This window comes from Miniopterus natalensis, chromosome 9 (assembly GCF_054644295.1).
Source record: "Miniopterus natalensis isolate mMinNat1 chromosome 9, mMinNat1.hap1, whole genome shotgun sequence".
Classification (NCBI taxonomy): Eukaryota; Metazoa; Chordata; class Mammalia; order Chiroptera; family Miniopteridae; genus Miniopterus; species Miniopterus natalensis.
In genome coordinates, this window is record NC_142089.1 from 62059408 (window position 1) to 62078272 (window position 18865).

Sequence of the window (18865 nt, forward strand, 5' to 3'; positions counted from 1 at the left end):
AAAATATTCCTCCTGAAATTTTACCACCTCATATGGGTGTGGGACCAGCCTGTTCCATGTCTCCTTCCCTTCTACCAGTCTCCACAAGGCGTCTTCTTTATGTTGTAGGACTTTTGTTCAGCTAGACTTCAGGCTGTTCTCAATCATGGTTGTTCTATAGTTTAGTTGTAATTTTGATGTGGTCATGAGAAAAGGAGAGCACAGCATTTACCTACTCTGCCATCTTGACAGGAAGTCTCCTTCAGCAGTGCTCACGGGAGAGATAAAATGGGGAAATGTTTTCTCTGAGGTCTACCTGAATGGAGGTAATTTCAACTTTATCCCCAACCTCTTAATATACAAGTGTGTCTCAGCTTTTTCCACTGCTTACCCAATGGGAGATGGAACAGTCAGGCAGGAAGAATACAGAAGGTTGGAGGCAAAGAGGGCAAGACCAAAGAATAATTGATAGCCACAGTGTGGATACAGGCTTGTTTCATTCATAAAGGTCTGTGTGCACACCCGGGGTTGGAGACATTTGTCCACCAGCTTGGTCACAATATGATCTGGTATCCATCTGAGCAAGCAAGAGTCTGCAAACAATAAGGGGTTTTGATTTTTGATATAAAAATGAGCAAATCAGAAAAGGGGAACTGTTCTGGACAGATACATCTGCTATACAGCTTGGCAACTGAAATATATATAAACTGTATGATTTTATGGTCTTATATTCATCTTCTATTCTGTCTGACCCTTTGGTTCATATTAGCATAAATTCCTCCTCCTCCCATATTTCTTCTTTCCTGGTCTAACTGTATGAAGACTTCATCTCCCTGCTTATCACAACATTCTTGGAAGGACCAAATAAAAGAGATATAGACAAAAAAGTGCTTTGCAAATCATGAAGCTTTATAATAATTTCTGTTATCATTATTAATTCATATCTTGAAATATACCAAAGCTAGAGTGGAAAGTAAAATATATGGGAAATAGTAAATGCTTAAGATAGCTTTCCCTAAAGAAAATTAGGTCCAACATCATTTAATAACTCTGTTAAGTATATTAGAAATTACTAGACTAAGAAGGTTTTTAAACTCTGTGAAAAAAGAGGAAAAAAGCCCTTATGGGGTGGCTTCAAGCTTCAAGGTATGTATCATAAGAAATTCCAGCAGTCTGGGTTGAGTCTTGGGATGGATGAATCATTAAAAGAGACAGTGGTCTGACTTCCCAGGAATTATATAAGTTGCAGAATGGTCACTGTCTGATGTGGTTCACACTTAGTAAGCAAGCAAAAAAAAAAAGAGAGAGAGAGAGATTAGGTCACCTCAATCATTTTTTTCCTGCTCCAAAATGGTCAAAGTATTATTTTTTAAAAAACTTTATGCAGTCTCTATGACTTTAAAGAAACATTGAAAAAAAAATCTTCTAAGTAAAAATCAGTTTAAATTCCATCTATTATGCTGATAAAGAATAAAAATATTTTTAAATAAAATATGTACTATATAATAAATGGAAACTTTAACAGCAGCTATTTCAGACGAACTTCTGATTATAAGATACTCCAAGGGATTCAAAACTGCATCACAGAGGTGGTAATAGCAAAACAAGAGCAAGCTTCCCTTTTTGTATTTGTATCCCCACCTTTAGAACCTGAAATGTCCAGGAAAAAAATACGGCCAAATCAAACACTTTCATCCATCAGTGACTGGTCATCATGAAAACTCTCATAGCCCTTCCAGACAAAAGCTAATGCCGTCCTTGTTAAGAGATCACTCAGCTGCACTTTATGTATATGGATAAGTATATTTTCTATATTTCTTTATATTTATATATATATTTAAGACAATGAAGGGGAAAAGTTAAAATCCTCTCCTGATTTAAAGGTCTTGTGGTGTGATATTTTCACTTCTCTCATTCAGATTTTATGCTGAAAAGAAGATGATTATGATGACTAGTCTAAATTTGAGATCTTTATGCAGTGGGAAGTGGGGTTGTAACTCTCAGCTCCATGTCAATAGCTTTATTGTGGCACGGTTTGTGTGTGTATGTGTGTGTGTGTGTGTGCGCGCGCATGCACACATGTGTGAGTGGCATACATCTACATGCATACAAATTCACTATTGCTCAAGCACCTTGAAAAATTGTGTGCATTACCTATCCAGTCCTGACAGGAAGAGTCCAGCATGGAAAACAGAATTCCTTTCTTAACATTAGCTCAGCCTTTTTATGCTTTCCAATGTTTTTGTGGTTTTTTGGGGTTTTTTGCTATGTCATTCTTAATTTCTTTCATAGCTGTTCGGCATCCTTATGATCAGTGTTCTGAACCTATATCTAATAGATTGCTTGTCATCATTTCATTTAGCCCTTCTTCTTGAGGATTCTTTTGTTCTGTCATTTGGGGCTTGTTTTTATGTCTCCCCATTTTGGATTTGTTTCCATGTACTAGGTAGATCTGCTAGGACACCCAGTCTTTTGGAGGGTCTCTGGTGCAGCCCAATGTCAGATGTTGTTTGTGACTGGCCTTGAGTATCCTGTTTGACGTTTTCCACACTCCACAGTTTGTGGTTCCCTCTGCTAGGCCTGGGTGTGTTTGGACAGAACCAAAATGCACACCAAGGTCTACTTTTCCAAGCCCTGGGTCCAGAAGCAAATCAGGCAAAAACTCAAAAGCACCCAGAGGCTGTTGTTCAGTCTCTTAATGAGACTCAGGCTGTAGAAACTCCACAGGGTAGGGTGAAAGGTTTTCCAGCTGGGTGGGGCAATTGCTTCCCCCACAGGCAAAAACTGCTTGGAAGGCAAATGTCTGCCTACGAAAGATGTCCTCTGCCTTATGGGGGAATGACTCAGCACAGGAATCCAGATGGCTACCCTCCAAGCTCTGTCTCCAGAGCCCACAACCCTAGATTTTCCTCACACAGCTCCAGTGCACTCTGTCCTCCCTCTGCTGCAGCCCAAGGTGAGTGGCTGCACACAAAACTTTGTGTGTTGGCTCTTTAAGAGGGTGCCTGTATTGCCCGCCGTCTCTCCCTGGCAGACAGAATCCCGGCTGCTTTTCACAGCCAGATGTTATGTGGGCACCTTTCTCAGTTCTGGTGCTCTTGGCTGGGAAGCTCAGCCTGGGGTTTGGGCCCCAGAATCCTCAGTGGGACCCCCCCCCAGCTGAGATATCCTTCTGGACCTTCAGCTGCTGCCGGTGGGAGCCTGAACAGACCTCTTGTGCCTCCACACTTCCTACCAGTCTCTATGTGGTCTCCACTTTTCCTCCTTGGTTATGGGGGTGCTCTCCAGCTCATCTTCAGTTGCAGTTAATTATTCAGGACGGTTATTCAATATTTTAGTTTTAATTCTAGTTTGGTCCCCGGAGAGTGTCTGTGTAGCTTCCACTCAATCTTCCCCTATCTTGGAATCCTCTAGCTCAGCCTTTCAAATTTCCTCAAGAACACAGGTACTAAGTGGGGTAGCATTTACTCCACACAAGCTGTTTCAAATGATAAGGGATTTTGGCATCTGGCAACCAGGCACCCAGTTATATCAGTGACCATTTTTATGGAGGCTGGCCTGTTAATTAATCCCAAAAGAGATGGTACCTACCAAGATATTGAAAAAACAAAATACAAGGGCTTCTTAAAACTGAAACAGGTAACTGAGGAACTTTCCATCTACTATTAACTACTTACATATTGATACTTCTGCTTAAAGTACTTTGCTTAAACCATCCAATAATTTCTTGATTCTGCTTCTCTCAGAAGATGCTCCTCAAAACAAGTGTATTTTTCTTAAACATACAACAATGAAAACTTATCAAATGTGACAAATAATAAATAATAGGAAGAGGAAAATATTTTTTTTAATGTAGTATAATTGACAAGTAAAATTGTTAGACATTTAAAACATACAACATGATGATTTGGTATATGTATACATTGTGAAAAAAATTCCCTTTCCATCTAGTTACTTAACACATTCATCACTTCACATATTTGTTCAGTTGGTTGTTTGGGTTTTTTTGTGACAACATTTAAGTTCCATTCTCTTAGAAAATTTCAATTATAAAATACAACCTTGTCAATTTTAGTCACCATATTATACATTAGACCCTCAGACCATATTCAGCTTATAACTAAAAGTTTTTACGTTTTTACCTACCTCTCCCTATTTCTTCCACCAATGAACACCCTGTCCTTAACAATAACATTTCTATTCTCTTTGTATGAGTTCGATTTTTTACTTTTTAAATTCCACATACAAATAATAGCATGAAATATTTGTCTTTTTCTGTCTTGCTTATTTCACTAAGCCTGATACCCTCAAGGTTCATCCGTATTGCCACAATTGGCAGAATTTCCTTCTTTTTATGGTTAAATAATATTCCAAAGTGTGGATGTATTTTTGTGTATATGTATATAAATATTGCATTTCCTTTATTCATTTGTGACAGACATCTAGGTTGTTTCCATGCCTTGGCTATTGTAATTAATGCTACAATGAACATGGGAGTATACATATCTCTTTGACATAATGGTTTTGTTTCCTTTGGATATATATCTAAATGTGGAATTGCTAGGTCATATAGTAGTTCTATTTTTAATTTGTTGAGGAACCTCCATAATGGTTTTTCATAATGGTTGCACCAATTCACATACCCACCAACAGTACACAAGAGCTCCCTTTTCTCCATATTCTCGTCAACACTTATTTCTTGTTCCTTTTGATAATAGCCATTCTAATAGGTGTGAGGTGTTATCTCATAGTTGTTTTAATTTGCATTTCTCTGATGATTAATGATGTAGAGCATCTTTTCATCTATCTGTTTGCCATTTGTATATTTTATTTGGAAAAATGGCTATTTGGTAAAGTTGCAGAATACAACATAAATATACAAATACCAATTGCATACCTATACACCAACAACAAACCATCAGAAAAGAAAAATAAAGAAAACAATTCTATTTACAAGAGCATAAAAAAAGAATAAAAAACAGGAATAAATTTAAACAAAGAAGTAAAAAATCTGTACACTGAAAACTATAAGACCTTGTGAAATAAATAATAAAAGACTTAAATAAAAGAACAGATATTCCATGCTCATGGATCAAAAAAAATAATGGTTAATACGTCCCTACTACCTAAAGAAACTTACAAATATAATATAACTCTTATCAAATTCCAATGGCATTTTTCACAGAAATAGAAAAAACAGACCTAAGAATTGTATAGAGCCACAGAAGACACTGAATAGCCAAGGAATCTTGAGGAAGATTGACTATTTCAGAGTTTGAAGACATATTTTTAAAAATTCTCTTCTCAGAAACATTTTTATAATTAGATATTAAAAATATGAATATTCAAAACAAATAAGAATATTAAAATATTTTAGATAAAAAGGACATTTGCTTGTTCTCTGATGTCTTTTTTATGAAAAGAAAACTAAGTAAACATTTTTGAAAATACTATTGGGGATTATTTTTATCTAATGAAAATAATATTACATTATATAAACTATATCATGGGGAATGTTTATATTGTTTAGTGTTCAATATCAAAAAATTCGTGTTTTGTTGGATTTTAAATTTATCATCCTCAAATTTACATGTATTTGAATCCCCTACTATACCTATCCTTCTGCTGACAAAAACTATGAATTCTAGAGAAAAAGAAAGAAAGAAAAAAGAGAAAGGTGGATAGGAGAGAGGAAGGGAGGAAGGGAGGGAGAAAGGAAGCAAAAAAGGAAGGAAGGAAGGAAGGAAGGAAGGAAGGAAGGAAGGAAGGAAGGAAGGAAGGAAGGAAGGAAGGAAGGAAGGAAGGAAGGAAGGAAGGAAGGAAGGAAGGAAAGGAGGGAGGGAGGGAGGGAGGGAGGGAGGGAGGGAGGGAGGGAGGGAGGGAGGGAGGGAGGGAGGGAGGGAGGGAGGGAGGAAGGAATAATCTTCAACAGACTATAACAAAACCCAAACAATAAAGTATCATTACAATGACAAGAGTGCAATACACAATTACTTGACACATGAAAAAACAGGAAACTTTCACTAATTATCAAAAGAAAAGACAATTTGCAGAGATCAATCTGGACATGACTGTGTTTGAGCAAAATAAGAATTTTAAAACAATTATTATAACAATGATCAAGATTTAAAGGGAAATATGTTCATAATGAATGAAAAGTTAAGAATCTCAGTAGCGAAACTAAATGAAAAAGAACCAAATAAAAATTCCAGAAAAATACAATATCTTTTTTTTTTTTAATTAAGTGGAGATGACAAAGTAAGGAGTCAGTAAACTTGAGGGTAGAACAATAAAAGTTATCTAATCTGAAAAACAAAGAAAACAATTAAGAGAAAATGAACAGAGGCACAGGGACCTGTGGGATAATTAAAAAGGTCCAATTTACATTTAATTGCTGTTTCAGAAGGAACAGAGAATTTAGGGCAAAATATTTGAATTAATATTAATGTTATCAAATTGGTGAAAATAATAAATGTACAGATATAAGAATCTCAATGACATCCTAGTACTGCAAAGTCAAGGAATATCATATCTATGAACATTATAGTCAAACTATTTGAAATAAAAAATAGAAATATCCCTGAAAGCAACAAGAAAAAAATTATACATTAAACAGAGAGGAACAATGATTACTTAATAACTGACTTCTCATCTAAAGTTATGAACTCTAGAAGACATTGGAATTACATATTCAAAGTGCTGAAGAGAAAAAAATATATATGAACTAAGAATTTTATATTGAGCAAAGTTATCCTTCATAAATAAAAGCAAAAGGGAGACATTTTAGATTTTTTTTAATGAGAGAGTTTTCATAAGCAAGTCAGTAATATGAGACATGCTAAAGGAAGGTTTTTAGTCTAATGGGAAATAATGCCAGAGGTAAACTTGAACCTCTAGAGAGCAATGGAGAACACTAGAAATGGTAAGTTTCTAGATAAATATATAATACTATTTTCTCTCTTAATTTCTATGTTGTACATATAACTGTTTAAAGCAAAAATTGTAACATTATTTTGAGTTGTATAGTTTATGTATAGCATAAAGAATGTAGAGGGGAGTAAATGGACCTATCCAATTTTAAGGTTCTACAATTTATGTGCAATGAAACATTATTAATGCTAACTAGCCTATGAAAAGTTATGAGTATATATTGTCATCTGTAGAGCAACTACTAAAGTATTTTTAAAAACTGAAATGTCAAAAAATCATTGTCAAGACAGTGACTGTCACCTCAATCAATTCTAAGGGAGTGAATAAATTTAGTTCCAGTAGAATAATAATTGGCATTATACTCTTGGTGAAACTCTTTTTGCATTGTCTTTTTAATATTTAATATGTTATAGTTATGTTTTATGACAGAAGTTATAACACTTCAAAGGGATCTATAAAGTATCAATTGAGTCACAATAGTAACTAGATTCCTAATTTTAATTCTGTTGTTATGAGAATTTCTATCACTATTTCACAAAAAGGCATGTACACAAATATTTATCACAATATTGTTTACAGTGGGGGGAGGAGTAGATGTCATCTGGAAGAGTGGATAAGTAACATGCAGATACATTCAATGATGTATTTAAAGTTATAAACAACAGACTAGATGTACACATAGCAACGTGAATGCATCTTTTAAATATAAATGACTGAAGAAAAACCAAGACAAGGTTCAGATTGAAATCTCTAAGACCACATCTTTGAAGTAAATTAAAAATGTATGCTTACACAACAATACACATCTTAGAGGAACACATACAAAGTAACTCATAAACGTGCTAGAATAGTTGTTTCTGGGGAAAGGAAGGTAAAGGCAGTACAGAGGGAATAAGAAGAGATCAGATAGATGATAGATAGGTAGATAGATAAAAAGAAATAATGGGAGTATCTATGCAATAAACAATAATGATAATGTATCATGAAACAAAGAGAATGAATAGCAGTACCTCTGTACCTAATTAAGGTTTATCTTAAAAAGTAAAGAAAAATGAAAAGGAATTGGATTTTCTGAACATTGTTTTTTCTTCTTCTTTATTTTTTCTCTCTAGATATCTAGGATTTATGTCCACACTAGTTTCATAACTTAAAATAATTGATAGATTTTATGAAAGACTCATTAGACCAGGCTGCAGTTATTCTCAGCAATTAAAATTGAAAGCAGTAATCAAAATATTTTCAATGACCAGTGTAGATGAAGAGTCAGATTCTCATAACCTATAAGGCCAAATGAAAAGTGATTTATGGGCTTTAAAATTTTGATTTGTACTGCTGTCTAATGATCTAGACCAGACATTAACAAAATGTAGCTTACAGGCCAACTCCCACTGAACAAACTCTTTTTGTGCAGCCCATGAGCTAAGAATATTATTTGCATTTTAAAATGGTTTTATAACTACCTACATAATATCCTTTATTTTACCTCTTGACTAGCAAAGCCTAAAATATTTACTATCTGGCTGTTCAAGAAAAAGTTTGTTGACCCCTGATCTAGACTCTGGAAAAAAAATAATTATTTCTGATATTCTTTCCTTTACATGACTTATGTTCCAGGTTACAAAAAAACACACAATTTTAGAAACAGTGTTTTTGGCCCAAAGGAGGACTCTGACACTGTCTGGCAACCCCTGATGGAGAATATGGGCAAATGTGGTGCTGGCTAAGTAAAAAATATAAATTATATGGTAGATATATATGGCCATTTGCAGGATGACTTAAGGAATAGACATATTATCAGCACTAGAGTATGATTATTGCAGATTGTTTTCCAAGATGGACACCACAGAATTTTCCATTCCACACACTTTTCTTACAATGACATGTTGACACCCTTCCCATTGATAGATGGGGTGTATTCTGTCCCTTTGAAATTGGGCATGCTGGTGACCATGAAGAAAATGCTATGGAACTTCCAAGGCTTGGGTTGGTGCTCTTGGATCCAAGCTTCCATGATGTGAGGAAGCTCAGAACACATGAAGAGGCCATGAGTAAGTGTTCTGCTGGACAACACCAGCTGAGGTCCTGGCTGACAGTCAACATCACCTACCAAACATGTGAGTGAAGATGCTTTCAAGATGCCTGTAGCCTTAGCCACCACGCACCTGCCACCTGCATGAAAGATCCCAAGCAAGAACCATGAGAGATAACAGTAAATTGATTGTTGTTGTTTTAAGCCACTAAATTTTGGGATAATTTTTTTGTAGCAATAGATAATCAGAACAACTGTTTATAGTCTCTTTTATGAAAGACTCAAAGAATATTCAGTCCTGTGCAGAGAGGTCACTAAAACAAATTAATTATTTGGCCTATTTGATTTCATGATACCTTGGTAGGATTAGATATAACTGGAAGTTGCTGGCCCTTACTAGCTCATAGAGCTTCATAAGCAGAAAGAAACATGTAAGAATCAGAAACTTACGTAATCCATAACAAATCATATCCATCAAACTTGGTAATAAAGTGACTATTTTGTCACAATCATGTAGGTACAGCCCCAGTAAACCAAAAATTACATCAACAATATAATCCAAAGATCCTTTTTCTTATTTAATTATTTATGCATAAATATATATAATTCCTTAACAGACAGTGATATACACTTTTCCCAAGGAAAAAGCATATTTCTCCATCCTAAATTTTGGGGTTTACTCCTACATAATCCTTTCTAAAAGATAAGGTTTACGATATAAACTTGTCTGTTAGTTCATTTTGTTTTTAGATTCCACATATAAGGGAAATCATATGGTATTTCTCTTTTTCTGTCTGGCTTATTTCAATTAGCATAATATCCTCTAGGTCAATACATGTTGTCACAAATGGTAAGATTTCATGCTTTTTCATGCCCAAGCAATATTCGATTATATATATGTGCCAACTCTTTATCCATTTGTCTATTGATGAACATTTAGATTGCTTTCATTATCTTGTCTATTGCAAATAATGCTGCAATGAACATAGGGGTTCACAGCATGTATCTTTTCAAATAGTGTTTTGGATTTCTTTGGATAAGTACCCAGAAGGGGAATTGCTAGGTCATATGGTAGTTCTATTTTTAATTTTTTGAGGACCTTCCACAATGTTTTCCATAGTTCCTGAATCAATTTGAAATCCCACTAACAGTATATAATGGTTCCCTTTTCTCCACATCCTTGCCAGCACTAGTTGTTTGTTGATTTTTTTTGTGTGACAGGTGTAAGGTGATACTCATTATGGCTTTAATTTTCGTTTCTCTGATGATTAGGGATGTTGAGCATCTTTTCATATGCCCATGTCCTCTTTGGGGTAATGTCCATTCAGGTCCTCTGCCTATTTTAATAGGATTACTTATCTTTTTGGTGTTAAGTTGTATGAGTTTCTCATATATTTTGGATATCAACCCTTTATTGAATGTATCGTTGGTAAATATCTTCTCCTATTCAGTAGGTTGTCTTTTTGTTTTGTGGATGATTTTCTTTGTTGTGGAAAAACTTTTTAGCTTTATGTAGTCCCATTTGTTTTCTTTTTGTCCTTTGTTTCCCTTGCCTGAGGAGACATATTAAAAAAATATTACTAAGAGCAATGTAACAGAGTTTACTGCCTGTGTTTTCTTCAAGGAACTTTATAGTTTTGGGTCTTACATTTAAGCCTTTAATCCATTTTGAGTTTATTCTTGTATATGGTGTAATAAAGTGGTTTAGTTTTATAAACAAACAAACAAAACAGAAATGAACTCATAGATACAGAAAACAAACTGATGGTTGCCAGAGGGGAGGGGGTGGGGGCTGGGTGAAAAGGGTGAATTATTAAGTACAAATTGGCAGTTACAAAATCGTCACAGAGATGTAAAGAACAGCAGAGGGAATATAGTCAATAATATTGTATTAACTGTAGAGTGTTGGGGGGCATTAGAGTTATTGGAAGAATCACTTCATAAGTTACATAAATGTCTAATCACTATGCTGTGCACCTGAAACTAATATAATTTTGAATATTAACTGTAATTGAAAAATAAAAATGCATATGTAAGTTTGTAATTTGGGGTTGTAATGAAAGTAAAACAGTTTTAATGTCTTTTTATGAACTGTGCTAAAATGTGTCAGTTGAAAGGAAAAAATACATAATAAATTATTTCATAACATTATAAAACAACATTTTTGGTTTTACGTTTGGGATGATACATTTTTCTTTACTTGAAATGACATTGAAGTAAACTACAAGGAAAGACTTTTGAGATTTTGTTTTTTTGACAAGGACAAACCCATGACATTTTCACAAAGCCTTTGGTCTTAACCTTGGAAATCAGGCTGCTTAGGATAAAGGCAGAGAAAATGAGCAGGAAAGCTCTCAAGGTGGGCTACCAGTATTAGATGCAAATATATTCATTAAAATTGACCAAACAGGAAGGTATATTGCACTTTTAATGACTTGTTTTAAATGCACAAATAGTCTGCAGATGTGCGTTTATAATTTAATTAACCTTTGAGGGAAGCAGTGATTATCACTGGAAATGGGCCTGGGTGATAAGATGCTATCTAGACTTAAGTTTTTCACCTTTTATTCTATATACATATTATATAAAAAGCTTAAACCCATCAAAAGCTGCCTATTTCCACTTTCATATCCTTGACTTTCCTGCAGAATCACTGAAAACTCCAGTGACATCATTTTTATGGGATTATTATTTTGCATCGTATTTCAAAAAATACCTCAAATAATGGAAATACTACATGTAATTTTTTTAAAGATACATTTTCTAAAAACTTTAAAACACTGATGGTGAATTCAAATACATTTTACATGTAATATGTTTTGGAGATACACAATGAGACTGTGTCATTTATTTGAGTAATTCAGAGCAGACACACATATCTACTGCTCCCCAGACACAGGGAATCAGAGTGAATTACTGATTTATAAAGTTAAAATATTCAAGTAACACTGTACCCATTAAGTGAGTATGTTATAGGATATCCTGATTAGAGCACTAAAAGAAATGGTTTCACTCTTTTAATCATCTTTTCTTTTCTTTTTTTTCTTTTTTTTGGTCAGTAAGGCATTTGAAAAGTAAAAATTATTAATGATTTCACTAACAGCTGCTTAGAGTCTACAATGTCTATCAAACTACTTGATAGACTGTTTTTAATTATTGAATTTTCTCATGTATAAACAAAAATTTGAAAGGTTCTCAACAAAAATAAGATACAGATCTACACAAGCAAATGTGATGAATACTTGTTGAAATTGCTTGAAAAAATAATGGGGAAAAAACCTGTCTTGACATTTGAGATTAAAGTTCTCTTTAGATTGATTCTTATGAATATTACTTTTATTTTTAAAATTAACTTAGGTAGATAAGAGTTTGGAAGATATAGTTACTTCACATATTTATACTTTAAGTACAATTTTTTGGAGATAAGTATGACTTTAATGAAAAAGCCTTCTATAACCCAAACATGAAAACATGTCACAATTTCACTGCTGTTTCAATATTTACATTCGTGATTTTCATTTATCCCAATTGTCTCTATTTTCATATGCACCTCACAGTAAAGTCTATCCCTTATTCTAAAGTTACTAACAGAAACTTATGGCCTACATTTATTCTCTTTCTGTCTCTATAAAATTAACCCCCTTTCTGGAAGAAACACTCTATTTCTCATATTTAAGCTAATCTTATAAGGCATGAGTACAAAATGACCAATATTATTATTACCTTTATAGGTGATATGGTATGTGATACCGGTAATAATAATATTGCTCCTATCAAGTGGTCAGCAGATAACCTTTTATTTTTTATATAACCTACAAGAATTCTCTGACTTTATGCTACTGATGATGTGGAAATGACAAGTGAAAAAGTGAGAGGAGGATTGTGTGACATGTGCAAGACTCATCTTGCTAAAAGAATTCTTAGAGACCAAAATGGCAGATAAACCAAAGACCAATTTGAAAAAACAAAATGAATAGCTTTTCATCCTTTATCTACATAGCTCATTTACAAGTATTCTAACAAATGCACTATTCTTATGACATAATTTAGGATTACACTCAAGTTCTTTTTTGACAGTGGTGATGGTTCCTTTAAGTTTCCTAAGTTTTAAAAACTTTCTATTTTTTCTTCCCTCTCTGGGAACCCAATTACATTGGCATTTTTCCCCTGAAGTAACATGTTTCTCAATAAGTCTTCGAAGTCACATCTGTATCTTTTTGCCAAGGCTTACCATGAGCTGAATAAGAAACTCGGTGGGCACAAGTATAAGTCAAGAAAGCAAGAAGAAAAATTACCTGTATGGCAGGTAAAAGATCTGGAGTTCCAGTGCCAGTCCTGTCAATAATTAAAAGCATTTACTGCATTGTCTTCACCTGTAAAATGAAATATTTGGTTAGATTTACTCTGTGGTTCCTCTGATCTCAAATACAGTGATTTAAACAAATGAAAGATTGTTCAGAAGTTGCCCTTCAGGATGATTAATCTCCCTGTTGGATAAACAGGTTAAAATTGAAATGGACATAGGCAGGAGAAAATGAAAGAGAAGCTATTATAAATATCCAGGTCAAAATGACCTGGAAAGAGGAAGAAAGAAAATTTTATGGAGGTTAAAGAGGCCAGATAATTGCAACATATCAACTGGTTGAGTCTGAATGATGGGAGACAAAAGAAAAGAAAATAAGCACAGCTCTGAGAGGTTAAGTGTGGGCAACTGAGAAGATACAGTTTAAGAAAAGCTGAATGTCAGGACTTCCTTTTAATAACTCAGCATATCTTGGTTAAAGACATATCGGTTGAAATATATAGCAGGTAGATGGCAGCTTAGAAGCCAGGAAAAGAAAAATAAAGTTGGGATAATCTTCATGGACATGACAGGTAGTGTCATGACACTAAAAATGACAGCCAATGAGTAGAATAGAGGGCTGAACGTCCAAAAAATGTTGATGTAGCTAAGGACTCAAGGAGTTATTTAGATTCAGCAATCAAATAATTATTAGTGACTATTAAGAGAAAATAAAGAAAAAACTGAACCACATATATACTCTTATTGCTATGTGTTCTCATTTTTAGAAAATTGTTACATTTGATTATGGCCAAGTATAATGTCATTTATTGTAGGTGTTTCATAGTTGTTTGAAATATATACACACCTATCTTGCACCTTATTTCACCTCATATGTCTTTATTATTGACTATAAACAATATCACAAAATACTGCCTTTTGCTTTAACACTTTTTGCCTTAATTTTAAACGTGCCTATTAGTAATTTTATTACTTCAGCAATTTTAAATAATTTGCCTGATGTGGGTTATTCTGTACTTCCATTTTAACTTTTCTTAGCCATTTCATTTTAGATCAGGGTTTCTCAACATTGGAGCTGCTGAGGTTTTGGGTGGCATGTATTTTGCTTGAGGGGCTGTGCTACGAATTGTAAGGTATTTGGTAGCGCCTCCAGTCTCCGCCCAGCAGATGCCAGGAGCACGCCCACCTTCAGTTATGACAATCAGTAATGTCTTCAGATGTTGGCAAATGTCCCGTGGGGGTCAGAATGGATCCCTAACTCCTCACCCTTTGAAAACGATGGTGTGGGGTATATCTTATATTCAGCATCTACTTGGGTTGTGCCATTTTCAGAGAAACTGAGTCATTTTTTATCCTTTTAATAAGTGAACTTAGAATATATTTGATGTTTGATCTTATTGTGGCCTCTAATTTTGTATCTTGTTGCTTATGTTTCTTTTGTTTTCTATCTGTTTTTACATGGAATGTTTTGAATATCATCTGTGTGTGCATGTGTACATGTGTATTTGTGTGATATTTTCTCCTGAGATGTTAGAAGGTTTATAATGTTTTTCATTCTTCTAGTGATTGTAACAACTTTGCATCCATCATCTGTTGACACTTTTCCTTTTTAAAAAAATCAGCTTGACTATTATCTGTTGATTCCCAGCTATGACCATGAAAAAATTAACACACTCATATTTCTTTCCACCTTGGAAACAGGTGTAATTTTGCTGGTATGTTTTAAGCTTACCTTTGGCTCATTTTATTAGAATTAAGGAGAACCAAAAGTCTGTGATCTTCTTGTGTCTGAAATCCTCATCACCACCCTGTACCTTTATTTTCCCCACTGTTTAAAAGTATATGTATACTTTTATATATGTGCATTTTTACCTGTCTAGCTCTATATCTATATCTATCATCTATATCTATTTTTTGATCAATAGCGCATTCCATCAAGGAATTAATTCTCATTTATATTTCAACGCCAAATGGTAAAGAGCATTTTTAAACAATAGTCAATTTAGTCAATCCCTAAATATCAAAGTATATGTTACACTAGTAAGACAAGTTGCATTTAATGAATAAGAAAAAAGCTAGATGGACAAGTCACAGCTAAGATATTTTCAACAAATCCTAATAGAAAAATGTATTGGAGGGTGATGGTTGTGTAGACTGGAACTGGCAGATATTATTTTCTGTGAAAAACCTACTTCTCAATCTGAATTCTTTCAATACATTGAAAATGATTATCAGTGGAAGAAAGTCAGTACATGTGTGGCCTTATGAGTCGTCAGAATATTGAAATAATTCTCTTCAGATCAGTACAGATTTGCTGCTCTGACCTCGCAGGTGCCTCAACCCCTCCTGACTGCCCCGGTCCCTCCACTAAGATCCCCAGAATCTCACCACAATTGAACAATTAAAGAGTTAATGCAGTCAGTTTGGGGAACCTTGGGGACCCTGGTCTATTGCTATAGCTTTCTGTTCTCTTTAGTGGTGCCTGTGCTAATTATAAGATTTAAATTATCCCTGGACGTTGGCGGTTGGTATGGTTCACAATCCACTTTCTGTTAGATAATGCCTCTAGATATAGATAGATGATGATGATAGGTAGATGATGATAGATGATAGATAGATATAGATAGATGATAGATTAGATAGATGATGATAGATGATAGATAGATAGATGATAGATAGATAGATAGATAGATAGATAGATAGATAGATAGATAGATAGATAGATAGATGATAGATAGATGATAGATAGATAGATAGATAGATAGATAGATAGATAGATAGATGATAGATGATAGATAGATAGATAGATAGATAGATAGATAGATAGATAGATAGATAGATAGATAGATGATAGATAGATAGATAGATGATAGATAGATAGATGATAGATAGATAGATAGATAGATGATAGATAGATAGATGATAGATAGATAGATGATAGATGATAGATAGATAGATAGATAGATAGATAGATAGATAGATAGATAGATAGATAGATAGACAGACAGATAGATAGATATAGATAGATGATAAATAGATATTCCTGGAAGTTGACATGCTTCAGATCCATTTTCCATTGGACAAGGAAGGCACAAACACACACACACACACGGTATTGAAGTATGAAGAATCTTTTGAAATGAAAGTTATTACCTGCTCCACTTTACATTAACATACAGCAAAATATTTGATGCATTTACTTGAAAAATGTAATCTCAAAGAGTGAATCTGTGAAGCCTCCAGACACAGCATTCTTAGATCTGGCATTGTCTTATATCAGGCATTAAAGTTTGTCCAAAGGGATAGATGGTTGGTTCAGAACAAGCATAGGACAAGAAACTCATAGAATAAGCCAATACAGAAAACTCATAATGCTAGACCAGAGGATATGAAAATCATATCAGTGAAAACAAAAAGAAAAAGGAATCGAGGAAATTTCCAATGCTTCCACTATGGCTTTTTCACTTAAGTAGCAAATGCTCTTAAGACACTGCCAATAGATTAAGAACTTGAGTTCTGGAGTTACTTAGAAAAACTGATGACATGCAAAGCCTAGTAAGAGATAAGCATGGAATACAGGCACTTGGGGCAGAAATGTGTGTCTTAATATGCATGAAGTTAATGTAAATAGTTTGAAGCAATTAAATCATTACTTTGCTTATCCTGACAACAGTGCAATTCAAGAAATCACCACTGTGATTGATCCAGTGTTCAGTCACACTGGATCAATGTTCCTTTTACATTTTCTGATATCTTATACAGAAAACAACATATATCCTATCTTGTCGTTTAGTCCAAGTTTTGGAAGATGGCTATTTGGAATTTTTAAATTCATAAACTACACTTTTAATTATTTGCAAATTTCACTTTATTAAAGATAATTCATTACTAATATAGATTGGAACATCCTTGTGACCCAGTGTGATGATTTTTCAACCTCTTAATATCTTTTGCTCTTTAATATTCCCCACTATATCTTGCAGGAGACACCTTTCAAGTTATGTGAAGCATTTTAAATATTTTTGCATCATCAATGACAGAAGAAAAAAACAATATCATTTCAAACTTAAAAATAGATAAGCAAAAGAAAATATAAAGAAAGTACAAGCTCCATACCTAATTCAGAATACAAACCAACCTTATGTTACTTAATGCTAAAAATTAGAGTCATTTAGAAAAGGTAGAAAATTTATTAATTTCAGGTGCTAAAAGCATCATGTTAAAAAAAGCTTTAACATCATTTGAGCTATTTATTCAGCTACTTGACAGGAATTAATCACCAGCTCTGAGTTTAATCCTAAATCGTTAGGCCAAAAATGGCAAACAAATGAGCTTTGGTAAATAAAAACAGACAAGTCCAATCTTAGTAAACTTCATTGCCCTGAATTAAGTGTAGGGCTTGAGAAAGGAAAGATCCACAACAGAGCACATACAAAATCCAGGCAAAAGGTGGGTGGCATATATAGCCGAAAACATAGGACAACTATAACATTTTGTGTAAAATATGCCCTGTGCATTATTTAGAAATTGCAATATCCTGTTATCAGGAGGGTAGGGCTTTGAAGCAGCAAGGAAGCAGACACAAAATTTCACAAATAAAACAGATCTCTGTGGAGGTAAATAAATCCCTTGGCCTCTACTGAATAAACACGACTCAGGATTTCTCAGATTACTCTCTTCCCTGCTATCTACAAAAGTGGCAACACCTTTAAATTTAAAGATTAAGTTGTCAGCTCTTATGACAGATTTCCCTGCTCTTAAGTTTGTAGGAGAGGGCTGGGGATGCAGGGCAGCATTAATTTCTCTACCCCAGGGCACTGCTCTCTTAATAATTCACACTTTCACTGTCCAGGAGGCAGAGTGGATACCTTGTCTGAGTGTGTGGCATCCCGACCCAGCTTTAGATTGTTAGAAACTGTAAATCATCACACCTGATACGTATGATTCAAAATCTGATGTTGCTTAAGCTAAGGCAATTAGGAAGGTAGTTTTTAAGTGATGTTAGTCTTGGTAAAGGTTTCTAAGCCCCCGTAAGAGCACTTAGAGAATCGCTGAAGTACAAATGAGGCAGCAGCAACTAGAGAAAAAGGAAATGCCATAGAAAGGGATTATTTTTAAAATTACCTCATCTGTCAATTTACTACAAGAGACATATGGTAAAATTGAAACTAAAGGTCACAGGCTGCTTTAGATGCATGGACTTAATTTAGAGAAAGTCGTCAACAACTTAGTTCGTATTCATTATAATCATTTCATTTAGGAAATCTCTAAAAGGCAAATGGAACTTTTGAGCCCGTGAAAGATTAATTTTTGTCACTTTAGCCCCAGAGTGGCTCGAGGTCAGAGAAATAAAATGATCATATGTTCATAACAGTTTATCAACCTCTATCCTTGAGGAACATGGCAACGATTGCCTAGAATTTTGTTTTACTACATCATACACCAGGATGTGTATATGTGAACGTGTGTATGTGTTTGCCCTTGAAAACCACTATGTCACTTCTCCAAAATAAACTCCCTAAGGCCAGGAATGATGTCCTGATCATCTTCGATACGGGTATACAGCAATGTTTGTTAAATGATTCATTTCCCAGCCTTTTCGCATCCTCCAGATTCTTCTTGAA